The following is an 8,917-nucleotide window of genomic DNA, read 5'->3' as shown; positions in this document are numbered from 1 at the left end:
TTCTTTGAACAGTTTAAAGTAAGGACATGTAGAGAAAAGGAAAATTATACAAAGGATTTTTATACTCGTTCGAATCAAAAGATTCTACGTCGAGTTGTTAACTACTTTAAAAGAGTTATTAACCTTTCCCTAAAAATCACTTTGATGTTTACAAGATGAAAAAGGAAATACACAGTAAAGAAAATACCGTCCTTCGACACACGAGTGAATGATCACCAGCTTGAACAACTTGGTAGAGAATCGCTTGCACCTTTAGACACACTAAAACAAAGCTCTCCTTCTTCTAGATTTTGATCAGGCTAACACTTAAACTCAAGAATTTCCTCATAGCCAATTCTGCGTTCTCAATAGTTTTGGTAAACTTAGAAAGGTTTAGGAGACTTCTATTTATAGGTCAGGGGTTAGAAAATGAAAAGTCAGCTTCCAACTGCCAAAGATAATCGATTATCAAAAGTGATAATAAATTATTTTAGGACGTTATGGGTTTTGAAAACCATGATAATCGATTATCCTTGGTGATAATTGATTATTGTCGAATCCTGGACAATTTATAACTTGTGGAGATAATTGATTATGAGGAAGCCTTTTCTAAATTTACTTATGATAATCGATTATCCCCCGTGATAATCAATTATTGCCGCAAGAAATCAATAAAAAAGAATAAGTTACATGACTTCTAAGTGCTTACAACTGAAAGACAAAGCATAATACAAATGTTTCTACAAAAGATACTTTAACAATGTATTTGAGAGTCTCTTCAAGTCTTCAAGTGCGTCATCATCCAAATCTCTTCAAAGCATCAATGCTTCTTATTGGCAACAATCTCCCCCTTTTTTATGATGATAAAAAATCATCTTTGTTAAAAACACTTTTCTCTATCATACATTCTTTTTTACTTAAATAAGACACAAGTATTAATAGCTTTAAACAATAAAAACACATTTATGTTGTTTCTCCCCCTTTTTGATCATAAGCAAAAGGATCATTAGTAGCAGAGACTCCCCCTTAATAAAAGCTCCCCCTCAACAAAATAATTAATTAATAAATGTCAAAATAATTTTGATTTAACATGAGAGAGACAAGTACATTAGAATTTAAAACAGTAAGGATACAAGGAAACAAAGATGCAATGCCTAAAAAAAGTACAATAATGTTTAAAAAGAAGGACTAGGAGGATTATCAGGAGGATTAAGGTTATAGTGACTCTTAATATTACCAAGCCTAATATCAAAATCATCTAAACGTTCACACAAATATTCATGATGAGAGTGATGTAGCTCCATTAGTTCTTCATGTCGAGATTGTTGTAGAGTACTCATTTGCTTCATGTGTCTAGTTAAATTGGCAATTTGTTCTTCAATTGAGAGATAGGAGGATGAAGGAACATCTGAGGGACCAATTTGAGATGGATCAGCTACATTTACAAGTTCAGCCATATGAGCATCTTCATCATCATCATCATCTTCATTTCGTGCTTCATCTTTATGAATAAAGATGTTTCCACGAGCAACAAAACTCATATGGCGCAAGATGGTTTCTCAAATTTTAGAACCAGTTGCTTGAATGGCAAGTGTGTTTTTTTCCAACAACATTCATTCCTTTGTATTCAAGGATTCTTGACACAAGAAGGGCATAGGGTGAATGATAGATTGGATATCTCTACGCCTTCATCATGGTGTCAACAATGAGAGAGGGCCAATCAATATGAATATGATTTAGAAGCCCTTAGATTACAATGAGATCTTGTTCAGAACAATGAACATGATTGGTGGCTCGCAGGCATAAGACCCAAACAATTAAATAGTGAATAAGACGTTCCTCTACTTTCAAGCCACCCACAAGGAGTTGTTTACAGCCAGTTTGGAGTTTTGGGTTTCTTAGGCAAGTAGACGATCGAAACCATCTACTCCAAGATGGACTGATGTCGATGTCGCGCTCAACTCAAATTAATGTTGCAAATTAAATGTAGTATACTAGGCAATGACTCCTAGGTCATCTTTCAAGGACCAATTTTGGTTTCTTCAAAGGATCAAACACGTAGTGGGGGTTTTGAACATATTATGAATTGGAATTAACAGACTAATTAACGTAAATTAAACACTGATTAAAAATGGTTGGTCACTAGTTCAATTACAATGTTTCTCATTCCTGATTAGCAATAATTACTCACTCCTCTCACCCTTAATCCAACACGAATTATCCAACTAAGCGAAGACTAAAACGGTTTTCGTAAAAGCGAATTAAGCAAACGCAATGCACATATTTAATCAATTTTGCGCCACAGATCGTCGATGTCGCGCTCGACTCAAATTAATATTGTAGATTCAATGCAGTAACTAGGAAATGACTCCTAGATCGTCTCTCAAGGACCAAATGTGGTTCAGTCAAAGGATCAAACACATAGTATGGGGGTTTAACAGATTGTGTGAACTAAGATTAACTGAACAATTAACACAAATTAAAAATGGTTGGTCACTAGTTCAATTGCAATGTTCCCTATCCTTGATTAACAACAAATTACACACTACTCTCACTTCTAATCCAACACGAAATAACAGACTAACCGAAGGTTAATCCGGTCTTCAAAATTGCGAATTAAGCAAACATAATGCATATATCTAATCAATTCTACACCACACAGCTTAATCAACTAAGCGAAGATTAAATAAAAATTAGACCACTAACTCTGTCCTAATTGCAAGTGCAAAAACAGATTAAACATAATGCAAGACAACATCAACATAATCAAATGACAACACAAAAATCTCAAGGAAAACATTACAATATCCCTAGTCACCAACCAAACAGATTTAACCTACCATTAAAACCAATTGCAAACAATAAAATCGAATTACAAACATAATAATAGAGGAAAAGGCTATTGGAAACGAAACTGCAAGCAAGAACAGAACACAATGCATTAATCAACAAATTGGAAACGAAACTCAAATGAACCCAGAAACGGAATGCAATGAAAATTGAAATGGAATGGGAAAATGAAAACAAAACTGGAAACGAAATTAGAAACAACAACAAAGTAAAGTAAACAAAACAAAAACAAAAATGCAACTCCAAAAACGTAAGTGTAGAGGCAAAACTATAAAATGAAATTGAAAGTAAACCGAAAATTGGAATTAAAACGAAAATGGAATTAAAACTTCAAAACAAAAAATGAAGAACCTAAAACGAGAGCATTGTTCACGTCCAGCAACAAAAAACGAAAAATAGAGAATGCGTAAGAGTTCCTAAGGGTGGCTGCTGCATGGGCACTTCACCCTAGGTCAACCCCTCTTTTGGACCTCTTTCTAATTCACCAAAAATGGCCCAATATTCAAATAGGGTCCAAAATTAAAAGAAACAAAATTACAAACGAAATTAAAAACAAATGTTGATTTGCAAAATAATAAATGATGTGGCAACCCTCTTGAAGTCTCAATTATAATTCCAAAATTTACCCTGAAAATAATAATGGGAATAATTAAGCTCAGATAATTCAAATTATTTAAAATATGAATTACGGGTCAAATTAAGCCCAAATAGCAAAATTGAGAAAATAATGAAAAGTTACACACAATTCACTAATTAAATTTGGTGCGAAAAACTAAATAAATATGACAAAATAATTATTCATCAAAATATACCACACTCAGTCTTTTGCACTCCTGGGCAAAATCAAGACGCAAATCAAGGAACAATTCTAAAGACATCAAGAGAGTGAAACAACCTCAGAACACAAAAACAACAAGACGCATAAGTAAACAAACATATTTACACTGTCCTCAATGAGTCTGGAAAAAGAAAAGGAGTAGACAACATCCAACACACAAAGAATCAAAGAAACTAGGTACTCATGGAAATCATCCAAGCAATTCAAGACATGGAAAAAATAATCAATTAGCTCAAGAGGTGAATCAAAAGCAACAAAACCTCAAAAGATGCACTATCACTGTATCTCTCAAGTGTCTAGGGTAAACAATTTCAACTCAATGCACTTAAGAAAGCAAGCAACAAACAAACTTTGTAAGCCTCTAATATCAACCCTCAAAACATATGCATGTTCAAATCAAAAGGTCTTTTCATGGTTGTAACAGGGCCAAGAACAAAGGAGGACAAGATATAGATAGGAAGCTACAAACCAAAAGGAAATAGAGGATCAATGGGGAACAAGTAAAAATTCAATAAAAGCACACCCAAAACCTCTAATTTCAATCCTGTTCTTGACTCCATCATTCATTTTTTTTTATTTTTTTTATTTTCTCGCCTTGTCTCTTTTTCTTCTTTTTTTATACAAACTGTAAGAAACAAGATACATAAAATATTTACAAAACAAACAAGAAGAGGAACCAAGAAAACCAACTAGCCAATTTATAATAATCCAATGAAGACCACACTTGTTCCCAAAACAATTCCAAAGCACCAAAATTCCCTAAGGTTAAGGTGATCATGGTTTTTCACTTAAGGCTAATTCATGAGCTTCAAAACAAAAAAATGGGAAAACATAGACTCAAAGCGGTTATCAAAGGATTAAAACAAGGTAGGCTTATTTAGCTAGAGAGGTTCAATCTTTATCACTGCCAAAAATACATATCAATCAAGAATCATCAAAAAGACTCAAAAGTGGAACATTGAGGAGCTGTTTATGCAAGCATATCTTGTTGTATCTATTTTTGTTGTCTCTGATATTGCTGGACTGGTGGAGGCACATACGGTCTACTCAGACCAACAGTATTCTGGAATGGTGGTGGTGTTGGTTGTTGTTGTTGTTGCTGTGGAGCATTAGATCATCTTAGATTTGGGTGATTCCTCCACCCTGGATTGTATCTGTTATTGGACAAGTCATAATTATGTTGCTGTTGTGGCTGCCTGTTGTTGTAGTTGTTTGCAGCATAGGCTTGAGGAGCATCTAGGCCAATTGGTTGTTGCAAAGATGGACAAGCATCAGTATAATGATCATTGGAAGGGCAAATGCCACATAGGCGAGCAACATATGCAGATTTCTAGTTGCTAGCAAGCTGGGTCACCAAACTTGCTCTCCAGCTTCTTATCTGCAGATGAGGAAGAATGAGTAGCTACATCATGAACTCCCCTAACAACAATAGCATCATTATTCCTTGCACTAAATTATTTGAAGTTAGAAGTCATCTTCTCAATCAAATGCCTGACTTCAGCAAGCATCATATCTCCAAGGGCTCCACCATTTGCAACATTAATCATACTCCTCTCCATTCTATTTAAACATTCATAGAAGTGTTGAAGAAGGAGCTACTCAAAAATTTGGTGGTATAGGCAGCTTGCACATAGCTTCTTAAATCTCATTATTCATACAAGCTTTCACCACCGAGCTGTCTAATCCTAGAAATGTCTTTCCTAATGGTCGTGGGCCTTGATGCTGGGAAGAATTTTTCCAAGAGCAATCTCTTAAGATCATCCCAGCTAGTGATGGACCTAGGTGCAAGGTAGTACAACTAATCCTTTGCCATGCTCTCTAGTGACTGTGGAAACGCCTTCAAGAAGATGTGATCTTCAGGGACATCTTAAGGCTTCATTGTGGAACAGACAATATGGAACTCCTTCAGATGCTTATGTGGACTTACAAGACCATGAAACTTTGGCAACAAATGGATCAGTCCAGTTTTGAGAACATATGGAACATCCTCATCAGAATACTCGATACACAAGCTTTCATAAGTGAAATCAGGTGCATCCATCTCCCTAAGAGTCCTCTCACGAGGTAGAGGTTGAGCCATACTGTTCTCAGTATAAGAATTAGTAAAATCAAATGCAGATGCAAATGTAGTATGCACAAAATAAAGAGGGGTAGACACTGAAGAAGAATGCTCAAAAGTATGCAAACTAATGTTATCTAATGGGACTGACTCTAAAGATATTCAAACACATATAATAAATCACTTGAATCATCCAGATCCAATCATTCACATGTTATACCCCCAATAATATGGTGCAAAAGAGTCTCTGATAAAAACACCAAATAGGGTTTTCAATCATCCAAACTAGCTAAGCATAATGCTTACAAATGAGAACCAAGAAGATGAAAATTCTCCAAAACAGACTTGCTAATGTGAGGCTATTTTCTCCTAAACTAGACTTTCGATTCATAATCCGAATAGTCCACATGAAGAATCATACGTCTGGAACCCATTGTCCAAAAATCAGCCTGATCCAATAGTGAACGACTTCACAATGACAAAAACACTTGTGCAGATTTTATGTTATGTGGGAATGACTTCTTCTCTTCCTTTCTCTCTCACTTGTTATCTTCAAATGACTCTAATGTGTCCTACTAATCTGACCCATCTCCACTAAAACAAAGTGAGACATAATGGTCCACATTATTTTACCTATTCTCCACATAGGAAGGGAGTCCAGTAACCCAACACTTACAACATATATTTGCATGGATACCCTAAGCATCATAACTTTGTTCTCCTTAAACATCAAACTTTTTGTTGGGATAACCCAGCAAAACATACATTATTCATTCATAGGGAAAATTCAACATAAATATTACATAAATCTTATGCCCATGCATATAGAAACACTTGCCTAACAATAACAATATACAACCATAATCATAATCATATAAACATATATGAAACAAAGGATTATTAATCAAAATAACCAAGAACACATATAACATATAACAATAAACAAACAAAGATAAGTTTTCCCATACCTTGGTCAATCCTAAGACTTTATCTATACTTCTCAAACACCACCAATTTTTCTTTGCAGTAAGGGTTTTCAGTTGTTCTTTCTCTTTTCTTCCAAACGTCTATCTCTTATGTTTTTCTCTTTGATTTTGAGTTTTTAGGGTTTCTAAACACCCTCACCCTTTCTCTGTATTGTAATATTTATAAATCAACTCCACTTTATCTTTTTTTTATTTTATCTTTTATTATAATATATATTTTTAAAATCAACTCCATCTAAAACCTTAATTCCCTTCTATCCCATGTTTTCTATCTTTTTATTTTAATTCAAACTCTCTCACGTCCTACATTCCCTTATTTAATTTCAACACTAATTAAATAAAGATAAAAGCCTATTTTTCCCCTAGCCAAAAATATAAATACAATAAAATAAATAAAATAACAATTATGTTTTAACACATTTAAAAACACTAACTAATTTATAAAAGAAAAACCAAAGTCTCAAAACTGTTTATATTTTAAGACTCTCATCTTTCCGAATCTTACAAAACTAATGAGCGTAAGAGATTAAATATTAATATTTGAACAATAATATGTAAAAAATAATCAATGTAAATAATTATTAATAATGAAATGATAATTTTATAAATGAATAAATATTAACATTGGAGATAACAATTTTAAAATAACATAATCCACTTATAAAACATTCTAAATCAAGAATATGTATTAAGAAATTCTTATTAGCATACTTTTTAATTCAACATCACTCATTCATAAAACAATTGTATATATACTAAATATGTTTATTTTGAAAGACAATAATTACTCTTAAAAATATATTAATTATATAAAAAAGTATTTTTGACCTTTTTACCTAAAAATTATGCTAAACATTCTTGGTGAAGGAAATTTAAATGTTCTTATTTTATTATAAAAAATAAATTTGATATTTGTATATTATAAGTAAAATATATTATTTAATAAATTAAATTTAAATTTCACCTTTTAATTTCATAGAATTTATTTTTTCCTTTTATAATAACATTGAAAAAATTGGTTCAATTAATTTATAAAAATTAAAAATATTATTAAAGAATCATTTATCATTATATATTACCAATTCATTTTGTTATGATTTTATTATTTTTATTTTTATGATTTGTTGTTATATATATTTATTATGATTTATCTTTAGTTTTATTTATATATTTGTTATCATTTATATTTAAATTTTACTATCTAATTTCAAATAATTTATTTTTCCATTTTATAATAATATTAAAAACTTGTATCAATTAATTAATAGAAATAAAAAATATTATTAAATAATAGATATCAATGTTATTATTAAGGATGGTAATGGGGCGCTAACTTTGGGTGGATTAAGGTTAGAGGGTTACTTCCTCACCACCAGTATTGTACCTCTACAATTAAATATTTATTTTTATTTATTTTAATCTAAAATTCTAATCTATTCCTTTCATTCTTCGTTGCCACAGCTCCCACACCCCATACCATATTGATTTCCTTCGATGGAACTTACATATCCGTTAAAGGAATCCTCACTTGAAGTTGGAAGAGGAAGAAGAAGAAAAAATGCCTGGTGTGAAGAGAGCGCTGAGACAATTTAGGTTCGGAAGCGGCAAGATCTCTGGCTACAACTAGTCGAGGCGCATAACGTCGTTTCACAAAAGCGGCGGAGCTAAGCGGCTGCAATGAACCGTAGATCTCAAAAGGAACACCACTTCATCCCTAGGTGTCGTTGAACGGATCGAGTATGATCCTAACCGTTCTTTCGACATCACTCAGTTGTTAAAAAATTTCTTACAAAAAATGATTTTATAATGAGTTTTCATTTTATAATTTTTTTCGTATATAATTTTATCTAATTTTCACGACATTCGAAGGAATTGGTAATTGATCTGGAGAACTTTTTTAGAGATGATGATTGAATATATGCGAATGATGAAATTAGAGAAGTTAGTGGAGATGGTGAAATTGAAGAGATCATGAACCTTTGCGTGAAGGTGAATATATCAATGATTCAACTCTTTAAAAAGGTATATTGTTTAAATGCAAGTGTTTTTTATTTTTTCAATTGGAACTACGGTAGGATGACAAAAGAAAAGGTTGGAATGAGAGATAAAATATAAAGGATTGAGACGAATGAGAAAGGTGAGTAAAGGTTTAGGGATTTTTTTTTTTAGTTTTGAGAATGAAAATTATTAAAATACCCTTAACCT

This window comes from Vigna angularis, chromosome 4 (assembly GCF_016808095.1).
Source record: "Vigna angularis cultivar LongXiaoDou No.4 chromosome 4, ASM1680809v1, whole genome shotgun sequence".
Taxonomy (NCBI): Eukaryota; Viridiplantae; Streptophyta; class Magnoliopsida; order Fabales; family Fabaceae; genus Vigna; species Vigna angularis.
Note: the sequence above shows the minus strand (reverse complement) of the source record.